General features: G+C 39.1%; 2 pseudogenes; both read right to left on the reverse strand.

Moving 5' to 3' along the window:
* Positions 1-439: 439 nt before the first annotated feature.
* The window catches only part of LOC127486034 (uncharacterized), a 44,568-nt pseudogene continuing 23,305 nt past the window's right edge, over positions 440-21,702 (reverse strand).
* On the reverse strand, positions 16,927-17,050 carry LOC127488799 (U4 spliceosomal RNA; annotated as a pseudogene).

Raw genomic sequence — 21,702 nt, forward strand, 5'->3', positions numbered from 1 at the left:
GTTTAGAGGCTCAGGACTTGAACCAGTTTCTACTGCTTTTCCAGCCCATAGCAGAGAGCTGGACTGGAAATGGAGCAGCCAGGACTTGAACCAGAACCCATATGGGATGCTGGCATTGCAGGTGGCGGCTTTATCTGCTACAGCACAGTGCTGGATGTGCTTTAAAGAAAAAAAATGGCTGCTTTAAAGAAAAAAATAAAAGAGTTGTTTTACTGCATTGCTAAAAGTAGGCCTAGACAAAAGGATTTCTTCCCAGTGAGGTCTGTTTGTTGAGTGCATATGAGATGGACTTTCTATAAAGCTAGTTGCAAGAAGGTGTTTGTTCTGAGAAAGAAGCAGCACCAAGGAAGTCTGTGCAAATCCTGCTGGCTTTTAGAGTCACAGAATGAACAAAACATGAGCAGGAGATGGATGTGGTCCAATCAAGTCAAGTCGGACTCTAGTCGAGGAAACAAGGGACTCTCACTTCAAGTTGAGGGGACCCGACCAATGTGTGCCATGCCCAGGTGCCTGAGAGTTCTGTCAGTGCATATTTTTTAGCTGTGTTCACTGCTGCTATGAACACGTACTCACTATTTGGGTCATGCACACTTGATTGATATTTCGCTTTTGTAAGCTGAAAAATAAATATGCATTCAAAAATGTAGACTACTGCAAAAGCTGCACATCCTATGGGTAACCAGAACTTCACCTGGCAACAGAGCTTGTGATTCCTAAATATGCAAATACTCTCCTCTGAGAATCTCTACTTGAAAAGGAGGAGGGTCAAAAATTGATAGTTTGCAAAAGTAATAGCTGGCATGAGAACTGTCCAAATTATATAGGAAAAAAGAAACTGTTGTTGAATAATTGATATTGACAGAATTTCAGAGCCTTAATGGACACCGTGTTTCCACTCTCCTTTGTCTGCCTGAAGTCACAGAGGACTTGCCTCCCTGTCAGCAGCTGCATTTTGAATTGCAGGACAATCTCGGGGTATTTGCATAAAGTTTGAACACCTCCATTCTGAAATGTAAACATCTCATACTTGGCAGAGTCATTGATGTCTCCTTAAAGCGATTCCAACACAGCCAAGGAAAGGTTAATGTGTCTGGAGTTCTCTGCTGAAGACCTCACTGCCAAGCCCCATCTTTGGGCTTTAAAAGCTGTGGCAGGGGCCGGCGCTGTGGTATAGTGGGTAAAGCCACCACCTGCAGTGCCAGCATCCCATATGGCTGCAGGTTCCAGTCCAGGCTACTCCTCCTCCGATCCGGCTCTCTGCTATGGCCTGCAAAAGCAGTAGAAGATGGCCCACATGGGAAACCCAAAAGAAGTTCCTGGCTCCTCATTTCGGATTGGCGCAACTCTGGCCATTGTGGCCAAATGGGGAGTTAACCAGTGGATGGAAGACCTCTCTCTCTGTCTCTCTCTCTCTCGGACTCTCCTTCTTTCTCTGTGTAACTCTTTCAAGTAAATAAATGAATCTTTAAAAAAAAAAAGCTGTGAAAGACTAGTTACAAATACTGGCAAATTTTCAGATTTCCTTAATTGATACCATCTTTAATTTACATTTACAGAAAAGGTTGTTTTTTAAATCTAATTATAATGATCTACTTCTCAGCAATTTCCCTTTTATCTCTGTCATTTTATTATTGTTCTGACCAAACTACTGATTTCTTTTCACAGTAATGACAATATATTTTATATTGTAAGGTGTGTATCACTTTTAAACTTTCTTTTCTTTGAATTTAGGCATATCACTTATGAGCATCTTTAGTATCTTAACTGAAGGCAGTACTTACACTGTGAAGCTGAGTCATCAGCTTCCTCAGAGTTCTATAAGTTGTCCTGATGAAGTTCATATACAAAATTTTTCAGGGCTATCTTTGTCCAATGTAGTCATTCACAAGTACCAGGTAATATACTTAGTACATTTCTTGATTGTTACGGAACTTTAAATTTCACTAGATTTAAAAGTTAACATATTTTGAGCTAATTCTAATAAGCAGCACAATCTTTGACTTATAATTTTATTGTTTTTTAAAAAATATTTCTTTTTTAATGTATTATAATAGTCTACTTTTCACTAGCTTTCCCATTATCTCATTGCCTGACTATTATGGCTCCTACTGAATTGCTCATTTCTACTCACAGTAATCACTTTATTTCATAAAAATCCAACATGTTTTTATTACTGTCTTTAAGATTACCATCACCTGTATTTTTCTTTAATATCCCAGTGTATTCCAGACCTGCCACTGTGAATTCATGGCCATGTTGGTTAAGTGTTCATTATGAGGTCATGAACTCCATCAAAATTCTATAAGTTGTGCTAGCAACCGTCATGCACACATGTTTTCAGAGACATTTTAGACCCACATGATAGTCACTCTTTTCAGGTACTTTTTTAGGCTCCTTTCAGGTTCTTTTCTATATTTCATGAAATTCTAAACTTCCCATTAATATATGAAAGTTTCAATAGAATGAGTTAAAAATCCATCTATTTTAAAGATTTCTCTGATAAGTGTATGATCTTCATTTGATTTACATTTTGTGAAAATAATTTCATTTTCCTTTTTAAGGTAATTGTTATCATTTCCAGTAATTTCCCTCATATTTGCTTGTCATTCTGCTACTACTTCTAGAAAATAATTGTTACTTACCCTGGTCACAGTGTATTTTCTTTCTCTCTTTTTTTTTTTTTTTTTTTTTTTTTTTTGACAGGCAGAGTGGACAGTGGGAGAGAGAGAGACAGAAAGGTCTTCCTTTGCCGTTGGTTCACCCTCCACTGGCCACCACGGCTGGCGCGCTGCAGCTGGTGCACCGCACTGATCCGATGGCAGGAGCCAGGTACTTATCCTGGTCTCCCATGGGGTGCAGGGCCCAAGCACTTGGGCCATCCTCCACTTGCACTCCCTGGCCACAGCAGAGAGCTGGCCTGGAAGAGGGGCAACTGGGACAGAATCCGGCACCTAGACCGGTACTAGAACCCGGTGTGCTGGTGCCGCAAGGCGGAGGATTAGCCTAGTGAGCCCTGGCATCGGCCAGTTTATTTTATTTCATAACACCTGGATCCTCTTTTTATGTATTTATTTTTTGTGTGTGTGTTTGAGCTTATATCACCTACATGTATCCTTGGTATCCCATTTAAAGCTAATCTAACCACTGTGAACTTGAGGCCATCTTAGTTGTAATTTTTAAAACTTTTATTTAGTAAATATAAATTTCCAAAGTACAGTTTATGGATTACAATGGCTTCCCCCCCCATAATTTCCCTCCCACTTGCACCCCTCCCATCTCCTGCTCCCTCTCCCATTCCGTTCACATCAAGATTCATTTCCTTTCTTTTTTTTTAAATGTTTTTTAACTTTTATTTAATGAATATAAATTTTCAAAGTACAGAATATGGATTACAATGGCTTCCCCCCCATAACGTCCCTCCAACCCGCAACCCTCCCCTTTCCCACTCCCTCTCCCCTTCCATTCACATCAAGATTCATTTTCAATTCTCTTTATATACAGAAGATGAGTTTAGCATACATTAAGTAAAGATTTCAACAGTTTGCTCCCACACAGAAACATAAAGTGAAAAATACTGTATGAGTACTAGTTATAGCATTAAATCACAATGTACAGCACACTAAGGACAGAGATCCTACATGAGGAGTAAGTGCACAGTGACTCCTGCTGTTGACTTAACAAATTGACACTCTTGTTTATGGCATCAGTAATCACCCTAGGCTCTTGTCATGAGCTGCCAAGGCTATGGAAGAGCCTTTTGAGTTCACCAACTCTGATCATATTTAGACAAGGTCAGAGTCAAAGTGGAAGTTCTCTCCTCCCTTCAGAGAAAGGTACCTCCTTCTTTGATGACCCGTTCTTTCTGCTGGGATCTCACTCGTGGAGATCTTTCATTTAGGTTTTTTTTCCCCCCCCAGAGTGTTTTGGCTTTCCATGCCTGAAATACTCTCATGGGCATTTCAGCCGGATCCACATGCCTTAAGGGCTGATTCTGAGGCCAGAGTGCTGTTTAGGACATCTGCCATTCTATGGGTCTGCTGTGTATCTCACTTCCCATGTTGGATCATTCTCTCCCTTTTTGATTCTATCAGCTAGTATTTGCAGACACTATTCTTGTTTATGTGATCCCTTTGGTTCTTAGTCCTATCATTACGATCAATTGTGAACAGAAATTGATTTTTTTGACAGGCAGAGTGGACAGTGAGAGAGAGAGACAGAGAGAAAGGTCTTCCTTTTGCCATTGGTTCAGCCTCCAATGGCTGCCGTGGCTGGCGTACTGTGGCTGGCACACTGGGCTGATCCGAAGGCAGGAGCCAGGTGCTTTTCCTGGTCTCCCATGGGGTGCAGGGCCCAAGCATTTGGGCCATCCCCCACTGCACTCCTGGGCCATAGCAGAGAGCTGGCCTGGAAGAGGGGCAACTGGGACAGAATCTGGCGCCCTGCCCAAGACAAGAACCTGGTGTGCTGGCGCCACAAGGCAGAGGATTAGCCTATTGAGCCATGGCACCAGCCAAGATTCATTTTCAATTATCTTTATATACAGAAGATCGATTTAGTATATATTAAGTAAAGATTTCATCTGTTTGCACCCACACAGAAACACACAGTGTAAAATATTGTTTCAGTACCAGTTATAGCATTACTTCACATTGAACAACACATTAAGGACAGATCCCACATGAGAAGTAAGTACACAGTGACTCTTGTTGTTGACTTAACAATTTGACACTCTTGTTTATGGCATCAGTAATCTCCCTAGGCTCTAGTCATGAGTTGCCAAGGCTATGGAAGCCTTTTGAGTTTGCCAACTTCAATCTTATTCCAACAGGGTTGTGTTTTGTTTTTAAAGAAACTTTCATTGGCCACAAAATTGCATAAGTTTTTCTGACAATTTTCATGTATACAATTTTTCAGAGACTTCTTTGGCAAATTTGGTCATTCTCCCTTTCCAAGTATCATATTTGATGGCAATTATGAATTTTTCCAGAACTATGACATTTATCTTTGATTTCTGAAAGTGTCAATAGTTTAATTCAAGTTACTGACACTTTTCCTTCATGGTTATAATGGTTTTTGATGTGGATTTCTAAATTTTGTGAAAATTTTTGATTTATATTCCTTCTTAATATATTGTAATTATTTAGTTTTCAGCAATTTCATTTATATCTGTTGGTCACTCTATATTGCTCTTACAAAATTGCTCACATCTTTCAAAGTGATCATCATTTATTTATTTCATATCATCTGCATGCTTTTTTATCTGTTTTATAAATTGTAGTTAATACTAATACCTGTATATTAACATCCTAGTGCAAGTCAATCTTAGCAGTAGAATCCCATGGCCATCTTGGTTGTTATTATGAGGTCCCCAACTCCATCACAATACTACAAATGTTCCTGGCTACCATATTTTACACATATTTTTAGAAATATCTTAGACTCATTTGATAATTCATCATTTTCAAGTTTTTTTTTTACTTTTTCTGGACTTTATGGAATTTTAACTTTATCTTTTATTTTTAAAGGTTCTAATAGAATATTTCCAGATATAGACATCTTTCCCTCAAGATTTTTGTGGTACATTACAAATTTCCCCATACCTCTGGCCCCTTATCCCCTAATAATATCTCATATCATTATACTTATATACTTATCACAATTAATGAACCACAGTTACAGTTCTAAACTTTTTAATCCAAATTTCTTTTATCTCTTCCACCCAGCCCAGAGTCTGTCAATTAACATTCTGTGTTTAGAATAAGTTTTTCTTTTAATATTAACTTCCACATGCAAAGGAGAACAAGCAGTTTTTGTGTCTCTGAGTCTGGCTTATTTCACTCAATGTTATGTTCTCTATTTGTAGCATCTATTTTACTACAAATGACAGGACTTCATTCTTTTTATAGTTGAATAATAGTTCATTGTGAATATATATCCCATTTTCTTTATCCATTCATCTTATTAAGCATATTTGGTTGATTCCATATTTTTGTTATTGTGAACAGTTCTGCTATAAACATGGTGGAGCAGAATCTCTTTGATACAATGAGTTTAAATATTTTGGGTAATACTCAGTGTTGGTATCATTGGATCATATGGAAATTCTATTTCTAGATTTCTAGGACATCTCAATATTGTTTTCAATAGTGACTGTATAAAGTACACTCCTGATAACAGTGTATAAAATTCTACTTTTTCTATATCCTCACCAGCATATTAATGCTCTCTCCTTTTTGATAATAATCATTGTGATAAGGGTGAAGTGATATTAATTTGCACTTCCCTGATAGCTAACATTATTGAGCATATATATGTGTGTATGTGTGAGTGTGTGTGTTGATCATTTGCATTTACACTTTTAAGAACTGTCTATTCAGGTCCTTTGCTCATTTTTTAAATATGTATTTATTTATTTGAAAGTCTGAGTTACACAGAGAGAGGAGAGGCAGGGAGTCAGAGAGAGAGAGAGAGGTCCTCCATCCAATGGTTCACTCCCCAATTGGCCACAATGGCTGGAGCTGTGCCAATCCAAAGCCAGGAGCCAGGAGCTTCCTCTAGGTCTCTCACATGTGTGCAGGGGCCCAAGGACTTGGGTCATCTTCCACTGCTTTCCCAGCTAATAGCAGAGAGCTGGATTGGAAATGGAGCAGCTGGGTCTCAAACTGATATCCATATAGGATGCCGGCACTTCAGGCCAGGGCATTAACCTGCTGTGCCACAGTGCCAGCCCCTCTTTGCTCATTTTTAAACTGGATTGATTTTTGAGTTACATATGTACTCTCATATTAACCCTTTGTTGGAGCTTGCAAATATTTTCTCCCAATTTTTCAGACTTCTCTTAACTCCCTGATTGCTTCTTTTGCTGTGCAGAAGCTTCTGAGTTTGATATAAATTCATTTGTCTAGTTCTACATTTGTCAGTGTTTTGGGGGTCTTATCCAAGAAGTCATCATGTTACACAAATATCTTGGAGAGTTTCCCCCTATATTTTCTTTCAGAAAGTTCAGAGCCAGAGATTAAAATCTTAAATTTAGGTTTTTGATCCACCTTGAGTAGATTTTATATATAATGAGAGGTTAATACCACACACACACACACTTTAGTTTTGAAGAACTGTTTATTGAAAAGACTACCCCTTTTTAAATGTACATTCTATGGAACTTTGGTCAAAAATCAGTTGCCTGAATGCACATGAAGTGATTTCTGGACATTTTATTTTCTTCCATTGGTCTATTTGACAATTTTATATTATTACTGAAACTTTGTAATATGCTTTGAATCAGGTACTATGATGCCTCGACCTTTATTGAAAAATGAAATGACACAGATTGCTAGGTACAAGATCAATATAGGGCTTGGCATTATGGCATAGCATGTAAAGCTACTGCCTACAAAGCCAGCATTCCAAATGGGTACCAGTTTGAGTTCTGGTATCTGCATTTCGGATCCAGCTCCCTGCTAATAGCCTGGGAAAGCTGTGGAAGATGCCCCATGTTCTTGGACCCTTGAACCCATGTGGGAGACCAGAAGAAGTTCCTGGTTTCTGGCTGGCTCTGGCCTGGCCTAGTTTAGTTGTTGTAGCCATTTGGAGATTGAAGCAGTAGATGGAAGATTCTCTCTCTCTCTCTCTCTCTCTCCTCTTTCTCTCTCTCTCTGTAACTCTGCCTTTCAAATTAATAGAAAAAAATTAAAAATTATTTTAAATGAGACATATCTATCCATCTAATCAACAGAATTGCTATGTACAAAGAAGACACAAATAGGAAACAATTTTAAAGGACACAGACAGACTAGAAAATGAATACCCATATGAGAAATGAAACAAGGAAGGACTAATCTATGTAATATCTTCAAGTGTTATTTAAAAAATATACAGTAGTACATAATTCCTATCAGTTTGTTTGACAAAGATTTTAAACAAAGTTTGAGAAAACATTGTATTTTCATCAAAATTGATACAGGCATTTCTTTTTGGTGATTTTAGCTCCCACATAAAAAGGAGAACCTGTGGTATTAGTCTTTCTGTGTCTGTCTAGCATGTTTTTGTTTTTGCTTTTTCGCTCAAGTTTACTTTGCTATTCTGGGTATTTTTTTCATACATATTTTTGGATTGTTTTTCTACTTCTATAAAGAATGTCATTGGTATATTGACAGGGATTACACTGAATGCATACTTAAGATACTATAGATTCTTAATGATAATCTTACAATCCATGAGCAAGAAATATCTTCACATTTTTATGTCCTTGATGATTTCTTTCATCAATATTTTATAAATTTTATTGTAGAGATCTTTCATTTCTTTGGTTAAATTTATTCCTAAATATTGGATTGTGTTTGTGATATTGTGAATGGGATTTCAAACCTGACGTCTCTTTCATTGAGATCATTGTTGGTACATAAAAATCCTACTGTTTTGGTTTGCTCCCTTTGTAACTGATTTCACTGAACTGATTTATGAATTGTAACAGCTTTTTGCTGTAGTGCTTGGTTTTCATCCAGGTACAACATCATGAAATTTGCAAATGTTAATTTTAAAAGTTTATTTGAAAGGCAATTACAGAGAGGGCAAGGCATAGAAAGAGAAATATTCCATCTATTTGTTCACTCCCCAAATGGCTGCAACAACCAGGCCTGGGTCAGTCTGAAGCCAGGAGCTAGAGATTTATCCAAGTCTCCCACATAGGTTCAGGGGCCCAAGCACTTGGTCCGTCCTCTGCTGCTTTCCCAGGTGCATCAGTAGAGAGGTGGATCATGAGTGGAGTATCCAAGAATCCAACTGGTGACCATATGGGATACTCATGCTGCAGGCGGTGGCTTTACCCATGATGCCACAGAGCTGGTCCCAAATATGGCTATTTTGAATTACTACTTTGCAATTTTAATTACCTTATTTATTTTCCCTCCCAAAATGTTCTTGCGAGTACTTCCAACAATATACTGAATAAGAATGGTGAAAAATGGACATTTTTCTACTATTCCATATTTGAAAAGAGTGATTTCTGCTTTATACTTTTCAGTATAAAAGTAGCTGTTGGTCTGTCTTATAAAGGCTTTATAATTTTGAGATGTGTTCTTTTTAATCTAATTTGTAGAGGATTTTTTTTTATTATAGAGATATTCGATTTTATCAACTGCTTTCTGTGTCTGTTAAAATGCTTACATGATTTTTCCCTCATTCTGTTGATGTGATTTATGAGGTTTTTGATTTTCAAATGTTGACTCACCCTTGCATCTTTAGATGAAACCAAACTTACTGTTATGTATAATCACTGGTGTAGCTTTGGATTTGGTTTACTAATGTTTTGTTGAAAACTTCTGCATTTATGTTCATGAAGCATACTGGTCTGTAGTTTTATTTTTTGTGTTGTGTCTTTGGTTTTGGTATTGGTAATGCCAGCTTTCTGAAAAGTATTTTATAGTTTTCTTTTTAAAAAAATATTTATTTACTTGAAAGGCAGTTACACAGAAGTGGAGGAGGGGTAAGAGAAACAGCAAAAGCAAGAGTGAGCAAGAGAGAAAGAGTCTTTCATCCATTGGTTTACTTCCCAAATGGCTGCAAAGGCCAGGGATGAGCAAATCCTAAGACAGGAGCCAGGAGCTTCTTCTGGGTTTTCGTCATGGGTGCAGGGGTCCAAGGACTTGGGCCATCTTCTACTGCTTTCCAAGGCCATTAGAAGAGAGCTGGATCTGAAGTGGAGCTGCCAGGCTCCAAATTTTCAAATTGGCACCCACGTGGGATGCTGGCATTCAGGCCGGGGCTTTACCTGCTTCTGCCACAGTGCTGGCCCCTTACAGTTTTGTATACTCTAAAATATTTTGCAATAATTTGAAGAGTATTTGAGTTATTCCTTCTTAAATGTTTTATAGAATTTAGGGTTTTCTTTGTTGGGAAACTTTTATTAATTACTACTTCAGTAGTATTTCTTCCTATGGCCTACTTATATTTTCTATATCTTCCTTGTTTAAGCTTAATATGTTACACATATTCAGGAATTTATTTGAGGCTTTTAATTTGTTAACACACAGTTCATAGCAGCTTTTTATGACCCATCATATTCTGTAGTATCAATTGTAACGTCTACTTTTCTTCTCAAATTTTATTTATTGAGGTTTTTTCTTCTTTCTTTTGTTACTCTGGATAAAGGCTTTTCTATTTTCTTTATCTTCTTAAAGAACCAGCTATTTGTTTTATATCTCTAATATTCGTTTAGTTTCAATTTCATTTATGACTGTTCTTATATTTACTTTTTCTTGTGCCCTGCTAATTTTTGCCTATGGCTTGTTTTTCTTTTTCTGTGCTTTTTTTTAAAGATTTATTTTTTTTTTTGAAAGTCAGAGATTTTTTTTTTGAAAGTCAGAGAGAAGAGGCAGAGAGAGAGGTCTTCCATTCACTGGTTCATTCCCCAGTTGGCCATAACGATCAGTGCTGTGCCAATCTGAAGCCAGGAGCTTCTTCCAGGTCTCCCACATAGGTGCAGGTTACCAAGGACTTGGGCCATCTTCTACTGCTTTCTCAGGCCATAGCAAAGAGCTGGATAGAGGCCAGCACCATGGCTCACTTGGCTAATCCTCCACCTGCAGTGCTGGCACCTCAGGTTCTAGTCCCGGTTGGGGCACCGGGTACTAGCCCAAGTTGCTCCTCTTCCAGTCCAGCTCTCTGCTGTGGCCTGGGAGGGTAATGGAGGATGACCCAAGTGCTTGGGTCCCTGCACCTGCATGGGAGACCAGGAGGAAGCACCTGGCTCCTGGCTTCAGATTGGCACAGTGCCAGTTGTGGCAGCCAATAGGGGAGTGAACCAACAGAAGGAAGACCTTTCTGTCTCTCTCTCATTGTCTATAACTGTCTCTGTCTCTCTCTCTCTCACTGTCTAACTCTGCCTGTCCAGAAGAAGAAGAAGAAGAAGAAGAAGAAGAAGAAGAAGAAGAGCTGGATAGAAAGTGGAGCAGCCGGGTCTCCAACCAGTGCCCATATGGGATGCCAGCACTTCAGGCCAGGGTGTTAAACCACTGCACCACAGTGCTGGCCACTTTTTCTGGGTTTTTGAGATGCAGCATTAGACCATTTATTTAAGATCTTTCAAATTTAAGTGTAAACACTTGTCATTATAAAGTTTCCTCTTAATACTGCTTTTGCTGTGTTCTATGCTTTGATATGTTGTATTTTCATATTCATTTAAGAAATTTTCTGACCTCTTTTTAATTTTTTAAAATGATACATTGGTCATCATGTTGTTTAATTTTCATGTACCTGTGAACTTTCCAGTGCCCTTTTTTTATTATTATTGATGTCTAGTTTGATTGATTTCAGTCTGAGAAGGTAGGTACATGGTATGATTTCAATCTTTTGAAGTTTTTGAGACTTGATTTCTTCATTAGTAATCAGTGTCAGCATTGTCTACATGTGCCACAGGTTTCTGTACTTCAGCCTTTTGTGGATGTTACAGTATGACTTTGAAGTGGCATGAGCTTCCATAGGTTCTTAGTCCCTAGAGTTGTCAGTCATACTGGGGTTTGTGATGTCTGTATCCACATTTCTGGTCATGCTACCCTTTTCTACCAGGCAAATATGAATATTTCTGGTGCTTGTGGCAGCAAAATTTATGGCCTTTTTACTATACTATGTGGATAAGACATCCCCCAGGTCCTGATATGTTAGCCTGACTAATATCCAGAAATTTAGCATCATGAGTTCAAGTCCCAAGTCTGGGAAATGTTAAGGAGACATTCCCTGAGTCCTACAGGGTGAATACAGTTTATGCTGAGGGTTGTGTATCAGCAGGTCTGGGTCTGGAGCACTGTAATGCTTATAGGTTCCATTCCCTAGGGTCTAGGTGTATTTACATGACTCTCTGAAATACAGTACACAGAGTGACAGCCCTGGAGATACAGGATACAGTGGGGTCCTTATCCAGGTCTCTCAGGTTGACTGCCAATTATTCCAGGGATTGAATTCCAGCCTGAAGCATGCAAAGATAGGACTGTATAACTCCCACAGATGAGTGTTATTCCAGGGTTTATAACACCAGCAGCAGCAATCCTAGAGCTTCAGATATTGGAGAGAACTTTCCTTTGTGCCTACAAGGCATGCAAAAATGATGCACTGTCCTGCCTTCCAGCACCATGTGCCAAGAGTTTCAGAAGAGGCCTCTTTAGTTCTGGTACTCTGGAATTCTGTATGAGATGCTACTGGTTACTAGCCATATGAGGCCATGAGAATTTCTCTATATCATACAGAGCAAGCAAGTAGAGCTCCAGAGCTCCTGCAGTTGCAGAACTCACAAGGGCTGCTCTCTACCATGGAAAATGCCCATGCTGTTTCTGGGGAATTCTGGTAGCAAAGGGGCTGCTTGCTTCATCCAAGGCAGGTGGAGTACAGTAGCTTCTTAAAAGTAGCTTGGGGGCCGGCGCCATGGCTCAATAGGCTAATCCTCCACCTTGCGGCGCCGGCACACCGGGTTCTAGTCCCGGTCGGGGCGCCGGATTCTGTCCCGGTTGCCCCTCTTCCAGGCCAGCTCTCTGCTATGGCCAGGGAGTGCAGTGGAGGATGGCCCAGGTGCTTGGGCCCTGCACCCCATGGGAGACCAGGAAAAGCACCTGGATCCTGGCTCCTGCCATCGGATCAGCACGGTCCGCCGGCTGCAGCGGCGGCCATTGGAGGGTGAACCAACGGCAAAGGAAGACCTTTCTCTCTGTCTCTCTCTCTCTCTCACTGTCCACTCTGCCTGTCAAAAATAAAAAAAAAAAGTAGCTTGGGTCTGGCACTTTAGGGACAGACGAAGGCAATCTGGGTTTTGTCTTAGAAGCAAGGAAGTTGCTCAAAACCCAATCATCCCCCACAAATCTGCTTTCACTTGTAGAAAGCCTCCAAAAGGAGACACTGTATTGAATATTTTCCCATTTTGCATTAAAATGAGTATCTTGGCTGGGAAAGAAGGTTTTAAAACATAGTCTTATGTTTATATAATAAGGTAAACAATTTTTTTACTAACCACTTTTTACACAAACTTAAAGTTATCATTAAATTCTAGAATTAATTCCAAAGACTGAAATGATTACCTCCACTGAGATAGCTACAACCTTATAGCTAATGTGTGCTCTTCCCCTCCCCCCCCGTTTGTTCAACAAACAGACCCACCAATCATCATTTCACTAGCTGAAAGGCACTAAATAATTTTCTTCATAGTACCACAGGGACCTAATATCTCCAAGTCAAACAGATAATTGGTTTCTTGATTTTGACAGCAAGAAATGAATCAGTAAGTTATCAGAGGATGACTTCATAATTGCAGAAGGGTTTTAACTTGCTTGCCTTTTTGGGAAATGAAATTATATTTTCCAATAGACATATCTATCACAGTACCTGACAGAGATGATCAATACATCATCATAAATAAAACCAGCAAGCATACCATAGTGATTATTTGCACTTTTAATGCATTTGTTAATCTTTATTGGATAGATTTATTGTCATACACTGAAGATAACTAGGTAAAAGCTCTGTCAATCATATGGAAAAACATAAAGGTCACTTTTTAAAAGTAAAACTTTCAAGTTTGCACTTAAAAACCAAACTAAACAAAAAGCACACTGGCAAGTGGTTTTCACAGAATGACACACTATATTCAAAACTGAGAAAATGAAATAATATTGATGCCCCATTCTTAAAAATTAGTCAGATTTTTCCCAAAAAAATAAGGTAGACACTCCTAGTGCTGAGTTCTGCTGAAACTTTAAAATATATATTAAAATAAAAATACCAAAAGTGGACAGCTCCACATAAAATGAGAACACATTTACCTAACAAAATTCAGAAAGAGTCCTGATTTCCCCACCACTGAAATCCTGTAAGTTTCATTGGGCTAATGATGCTTCACTGCCCTACTCTGTTATTAGTGGTCAACAAATGTAGATTCTGAATCTACTTTTTTTCTATCCAATTAAAGAACTACATTGGTGATGAGGCAGAAAATGAACAAATTAAATGCAAATACTTTAATTTTCAGAAATTTTGATTTTTTTCATTACTTTACCTCTCCCCAAATTGAAAGAAATATTTTTGAAATGTTTCTAATAAATTAGTATAGAAAAATTATGCTTGGTACATTAACAGAGAAGCTATCCATTTTCTCAAAGTATAGGAATTTCAATTATTTTATTATTTGGTTTGTGGTCATTTGTATTATCACAATCGCCATAAAAATGATAACTTCAAAATTAAACCTACAAATAGAGATAAATAATTATATTTTTATGAATTGTCCATGAGGCAAATGTTATCCAAACATCTCTTATAGATTTCCATTATTCATTATTCCTGAAAAATCACTTCAGAGACAAAACAATTTTTTGTTTCAAATTTGTGACAACATCTTAATACTTCTGATAACTATAATCAATAGCAGGTAGTAAGACTTGTTTTCCGATGTGTTATATTAATGTATTTAAGTAATTAATAATGTATTTTAAGATAATTCTATTAATGTGTAAGTTTAGTGAAGAAATCTTAATAACACCAGAGATTGCTTAAAAGTGAAAAAGTACTATAATTTGAATGAAACTGGCTCATATTGAAGGTTCCCTTCCAAAAGAGAAATTCTATAAATCAATAAACTTAAAATTTGCTTTTATTACTAGGCATTTATCTTCATAAAAATATAACATTTAATTTATATCTAATAGTTTAGTTCATTTGTATATTATAAGTACTACAGTATTTTTCTTAGCTTATTCTAAAAAAAAAAAAAAAAAAAAAAAAAAAAAAAACAAACTACAAGATAACACTTTGGCTCTCCTGAACTGAAAATAATGAAAATGTTGTTCACTATGAACTGCTTAAAAAAAGTACATAGGCTGGCACCATGACTCACTTGGCTGATCCTCTGCCTGCAGCGCCAGTACCCTGGGTTCTAGTCCCGGTTGGGGCCCCGAGTTCTATTCCCAGTTGCTCCTCTTCCAGTCCAGCTCTCTGCTGCTGCCCAGGAAGGCAGGAGGATGGCCCAAGTGCTTGGGCCCTGCACCTGCATGGGAGACCAGGAGGAAGCACCTGGCTCCTGGCTTTGGATCAGTGCAGCACGCCAGCCATAGCAGCCATTTGGGGGGTGAACCAATGGAAGGAAGACCTTTCTCTCTGTCTCTCACTGTCTAACTCTGCCTGTCAAAAACAAATATAAACATATGACCTTGGGAACATTTTGAAGCACAAAATCCCTGACATGACACCAGAAGTACATAAGGACATTTAACACACACGGGTCCTTTCTAGCATGTCACATGACAACTTGTAAGATTTTCTTGGTAATAGGCAATATGCATGTTTGTGATTCAGAAAATCTGATGAGGTTGCAAGCAATGAAAATAATAGGTGATCCTAGTAGGAAAAAAAAGCTTGAAGTCCCTTCCTTCTTTCCTTGAAAGCCCTAAGAAAGGGTGCCTTCTTCCACATGAGGGGCAGAAGGGCTAAATCTCAAAACTAGGTGGGAGGAGACCTGGAAATTTAGGGATCTCCTGCAAGCCTGCATGCTCTGTATTAAACATGGTTTATCCCCTCTGAAACTCATGGGCACGGTTAATCCAGTGATGAGAAATTCAGCAGTGAGAACAGGTGAGGCCCTGCAGGAAGTGATCAGGATAAATCCATTCATGTGATCATGGATTAATGCCTTATCCCTAGGGGACTGCAACATAGACCACTTTGGATTGGCCCCCTCTGCACCCCTTCTGTCTGTCCGCTGGTCTCTGTGCCACCCCAGGACTCTACCAGTAAGAAGATCATCACCGGATGCTGCCCCTAGACCCTGCACCAAAACCGTGAGGTCAATAATACCACTTCCTTCTCACACACCGAGCCTGTGCTGCTGCACGATTAGCAACATGAAAACTGACCCAGACCCCTACGCCGAGAGGCCTGCTTGAGATCTGCTGCCTCACTCAAGGAAATCGGGTCATACAGGAAGTTCAAGTTCTCCCTCACCACACAGAGATTGGAAAGCTGATGACCCAGGGTTCAAAGAAGCTGCAGGTGGGGACTGCACACCACCCCATGGTCCTGACAGCCAGCCCACTGCATACCGGAGTCCTAGCATCCCCCTGACGGCTCCTGCGGTGTGGGAAACACAAACAGTAGCACTGGCTGAGCCGCCTGGAGCCCCTCTCAGGAGATATACCTTGTTTGATGACCACACTTTGTGCAGTTCTTGTCAGTGTATACACTTTAGAAATTGATTACAGCAGAAAACACATATGAACATGTATTTAAAAAAACTTGTCCTTTAGGGAAATTTTAGACCTATAAAGCTAAAGAAAAAAAAAGGTACAAATGTGAACTCTTGAATAAACATCTAGCTTTCATGAATGCATGGTGTTATAAACCACACTAAATATATCACTGAGAACCAGAAGTAAATTGGACTGTCTTATTTTGTGATTTGAAATCTAACATCCTTTACTTTTCCTGCACAGAAGGTAAATTATGTTGTGATATGAAACTCAGTCTAAGTTTAGATACACAGGGGCAAGTTGCTTGCTCTAATGAAAACAAATCTGTTAGATCACTTACCCCAGATATTCCACTACCTTTAAAATAATATATCTATCATAGTGCATCATGAAGAAAATATATTTATGCCTAAAAATTTAAGTACAACTATTACAAACTGTTTAACAAAACTTAAAATTGTATGTTTTCAATATTGTGAAGTGGAACATTTTTCTTTGCTTCCCAATAAAAGCATGTCACAGTTTAATGTCTTGAGAATAAGAAGTGAGAGTTTATAAAGTGAAATACATTTTAAGGAGAGAATTTATAATGTTCATTTTTGAACTATTTATAAAATGTTCATTTTGAAATGCATTTTTACTTCATTTGCATTTTAAAGTTGTAACATTATCTATATATAAGTATTTTCATTCATCCTTACTGGTTATTGCAAACTACCACCTACCAGAATTAATTGCTTCCAACCATTTACAATTTGTTTCTTGACTTCAATTAACAATAATCGCACCTCGGATAAACCTCATTGGCTATGATACTGCCACTGTGCAAAGCTGTCTCTTCACTTCAAAGAAAAATAATTGATAATCTCTTGAGAAAACAAGTAAAAATAATTTGGCATCATTTTACAAAATTGAAGTCCACAGAACTCTAAAACAACTGCAGGAATATTCTATAAACATGTACTCATACATATTGTTCTTACAATAGATTCATACCCATGTCACATGAGAGGAATTCCTTGCTCAAATTCAAAATTTTCACATTCTTATCAGTATTTAATATGGTGACTGTAGTTGGCACAAGAAATTCTTTTTAATATTTATTTATTTGAAAGTCAGAGTTACAGAGAGGCAGAGGCAGAAGTGGTCAGAGAGAGGTCTTCTATATGCTGGTTCACTCCCCAAATGGCTGCAACAGTGGGAGCTGCACTGATCTGAAGCCAGGATCCAGGAGCTTCTTCCAGGTCTCCCATGTGGGTGCACAGGCCCAAGGACTTGGACCATTTTCTACTGCTTTCCCAAGCCATAGCAGAGAGATGGATTGGAAGGGGAGCAGCCAGGTCTCAAACCACCACCCATGTGGGATGCCAGTACTGCAGGCAACAGCTTTACCTGCTGTGCCACAATGCTGGCCCCACACAAGTGATTCTCTACAATTAAAAGAAGAAATTTGGGTATGATCACTTTTCTAGCCTTCTTGTTTTTTTTGGGGGGGGCAGAGTGTTTGAATTTAGACTGACAAGGATTCAGCCCACTCCACAAAGAAAAATGCCTAAATATTAGAACATTGTTCCTGACCCCTCCTCAGTTGTTCTTCTATATGGGATTTCTTAATGACTTACATGATTGGAGATATGGGAAGCAGTAAATGAGCTACCATACTTCCTTGTGTTGTACTTAGGATGTTTTTAGGATGCCTACAAATGAACATGAGTTCTTGTCTGCCCTCATTTATACTGTAAATTTAGAACATAATCTGTGCACTGCAAGTGACTAGGTAAGGATACAAGGTACTGGGGCAACAGAAGGGAGTCTTTTTTGCTAAGCACCAAGACTAACAACTCTGTGGGCTATAAAGCTCACATTTCCTTCCATGTCTAGCTTTAAATCATTCAGAATTCAGAGAAAGTAGGAATGTAAGTTATGAACACTCTTCACTGCCACAAATTTTATGATACTCATGAGTTTATATTCAGGAATGACTTAAAATTTAAACAAAAACACCATAGTGAATTTTGAGGGATTCATCAATATCTATGTTTGTAATTAAAATTCACATCTATAATTATATCTACTTCCACATGATTTGACAGGAATTATTATCTGGGATGGGTATTTAACAATGCCTTTTATAATTTTAATATTGTATCAAAAAATAATCCTTGAAACACTTGGGAAGTTGATGCTATAAACATGTTTACCCAAAAATTAAATATCTTGGAAAAAATTTAACTAAAGATGTGAAAGATCTCCACAATGGAAATTATAAAACATTAAAGAAAAAAAAACAGAAGAACACACAAGAAAATGGAAAAACCTTCCATGTTTGTGGATTGGAAGAATTAATATCATAAAAATGTTCAAACTATCCAAAGCAATTTATAGATTCAATGAAATCCCAGTAAAAACACCAAGGACATTGTTCTCAGATTTGTATGGAAACACTAGAGACCCCAACTAGCTGAAGCAACTTTAAACAAGGAAAATAAAGTCAGAATCATCACAATACTAGATTTCAAGAATTACTACAGGGCCAGGGCAGTTATAAACAAAACAGCCTAGAAGTGGCACAAAAATAGACATGTACACCAAAGAAACAAAATATAAACCACAGAAGTTAATCCATGCATCCACAATCAACCAATGAACTAAAAATCAGTCTCTGAAGAAAGGACTATCTCTTTAACAAATGGTGCTGGAGAAATTGGACCTCTACATTCAGAAGTATGAAATAAGACCCGTGTTAGCACCCTATACAAAATCAACTCACAATTGATCAAGGATCTACATCTATTACCTGATATTATCAAATTACTAGAGGAAACCATTGGGGAAACTCTGCAAGACATTGGCATAGGCAAAGATGTCTTGGAAAAGACCCCAGAAGCACAGGCAATGAAAGAAGAAAGAGCCAAAAGCAAAGAAGCTTCTGTGTTGCAAAGAAAACACTCAGCAGCAAAGTGAACGTACAGAATGGAAGAATATAGTTGTACTCTATATAATTGATGAAGGGTTAATATCCAATATCTACAAAGACCTGAAGGGACTCAACTACAATAAAACTTATTGTGGCATAGCATGTTAAGCTTCTGACTGCAGTGCCAGCATCCCATATGGGCAATGGTTTGAATCCCAACTGCTCCACTTCTGATCCAGCTCCCTGACTGTGTGTCTGAGAAGGCAGCAGAGGATGGCCCAGGTGCTTGGGCCCCTGCACCTAGAGGGAGTTCCTGGCTCCTGGCTTTGGACAGGCTCATCTCTGATTGCTGTGTTCATTCAGGCAGTGAACCAGCTGATGGAGGACTTCTCTCTGTCCATCTCTCTCTCTAACTCTGCCTTTCAAATAATTACATACATACATACATACATACATCTTTTTAAAAAAGAGATGGGGGAGACAGGGAGAAAAAGAGAGTACTTTCATTTTCCAGGTCACTCCCCAAATGTCTGCAATGGCCAGGGCTAGGTTATACTCAATCCAGGAACCAAGAGATTTATCCAGGTCTCCCCCATGGATCACAAGGTCCCAGGTACTTTGTTATCTGCCACTGCTTTCCCAGGTACATTTCTAGGGAGCTGGATTGGAAGTAGAGCAGCCAGGACTTGAACCAGCATCACAGGTTGTAGCTTATCTCAGCATCACAGGCTGTGGCTTATCCCACTATGCTACATGCCAGCTCCTGTCCTGTCAAAGTTCTAAACTTCTATCAAAAACCACCATGACTGTGCACAGACTCCCCCACTGTGTGGTTGTGGGCCTCTTCTGGTCAGCATTTCAGAGAATTTTCTGCAAGAGCATCGATCATTATCTTTAAATAAGTTTAAGTTACCAATGTGCTCTAAGGCCATGAACTTCAGACTAGCTCTCTATAAGGAGAGTTGTATAATATCAATTACAGGAACAGGCATTTGAGCACAAAATGCTCAGAGCAATTTGGTGGTTCCCCACTGCTTCTATTGGATCTCAGACTGAATCACTCAAATGTGGTGTTCCAAATTTTAATGTTAGCATTTGAAAGTGCAGTATTGGGTCCAGCACTGTGGCACAGTGGGTTAAAGCCATGGCCTGCAGTATTGGCATCTCATATGGGTGATAGTTCAAGTCCTGGCTGCCCCACTTCCAATACAGCACCCTGCTAATACACCGAGAAAGGCAATGGAGGATGGCCCAAATGTTTTGGCCACTGCACTGATGGGGACCCAGAAGAAGCTCCTGGCTCTTTGTTTCAGCTTTACTCAGCCCCCAGTTATTGCAGCCATTTGGGAACTGAACCAGCAGATGGAAGATTTCTCCCTCTGTCTCTCATTCTCTCTAACCCTGCCTTTCAAATAAATACATAAATAAATATTAAAAAGTGCAATATCTTAACTGTTGGTGATTGTAGATGGATACAGGGAGAAACATACAAAATTAGTATATGAACTATTGTAAGAAATTTCTTTATATCAAAATGAACAGTTGGGATTCAAATGTTAAAAATATGCCATTTGCAATACCCCTAAAAATAAGTATTAATCTGGGGCCAGAATTGTGGTGTAGCCGGTAAAGCTGTCACCTGTGGTGCTGGCATCTCATACAGGTCCAATTTGAGTCCTGGTTGCTCTACTTTTTTTTTTGACAGACAGAGTGCACAGTGAAAGAGAGAGAGAGAGAGAGAAAGGTCTTCCTTTTGCCATTGGTTCAGCCTCCAATGGCCACCACAGCCAGCGTGCTGCAGCTGGTGCACCGCGCTGATCCGAAGGCAGGAGCCAGGTGCTTCTCCTGGTCTCCCATGGGGTGCAGGGCCCAAGGACTTGGGCCATCCTCCTCTGCACTCCCGGGCCACAGCAGAGAGCTGGCCTGGAAGAGGGGCAACTGGGACAGAATCCAGTGCCCCAACTGGGACTAGAACCCGGTGTGCTGGCGCAGCAAGGCAGAGGATTAGCCTATTGAGCCACGGCACCGGCTGGCTGCTCTACTTCTGATATAGCTCTCTAGTATGGCCTGGGAAAGCAGCGGAAGATGGCCCAAGTCCTTGGGCCACTGCACCTGCATGGGAAGACCTGGAAGAAGCTCCTGGCTCCTGGCTTCAGATCTGCACAGCTCCATCCAATGCAGCCAACTGAGGAGTGAATCAGCAGATGGAAGACTTGTCTCTGCCTCTCCTCTCTCTCTATGAGGCTCTGAATTTGAAATAAATAAATGAATCTTTTAAAAAAAGCATTAATCTGCTATAACTAGTACTCAAACAGTATTTTTCACTTTATGTTTCTGTGTGGCAGCAAACTGTTGAAATCTTTACTTAATGTATGCTAAACTCATCTTCTGTATATAAAGAGAATTGAAAATGAATCTTGATGTGAATGGAAGGGGAGAGGGAGTGGATAAGGGGAGGGTTGCGGGTTGGAGGGACGTTATGGGGGGGGGAACCATTGTAATCCATAAGTTGTACTTTGGAAATTTATATTCATTAAATAAAAGTTTGAAAGCAAAAATTAAAAAAAA

This window comes from Oryctolagus cuniculus, unplaced genomic scaffold (genome assembly GCF_964237555.1).
Source record: "Oryctolagus cuniculus unplaced genomic scaffold, mOryCun1.1 SCAFFOLD_76, whole genome shotgun sequence".
In the NCBI taxonomy this organism is placed as follows: Eukaryota; Metazoa; Chordata; class Mammalia; order Lagomorpha; family Leporidae; genus Oryctolagus; species Oryctolagus cuniculus.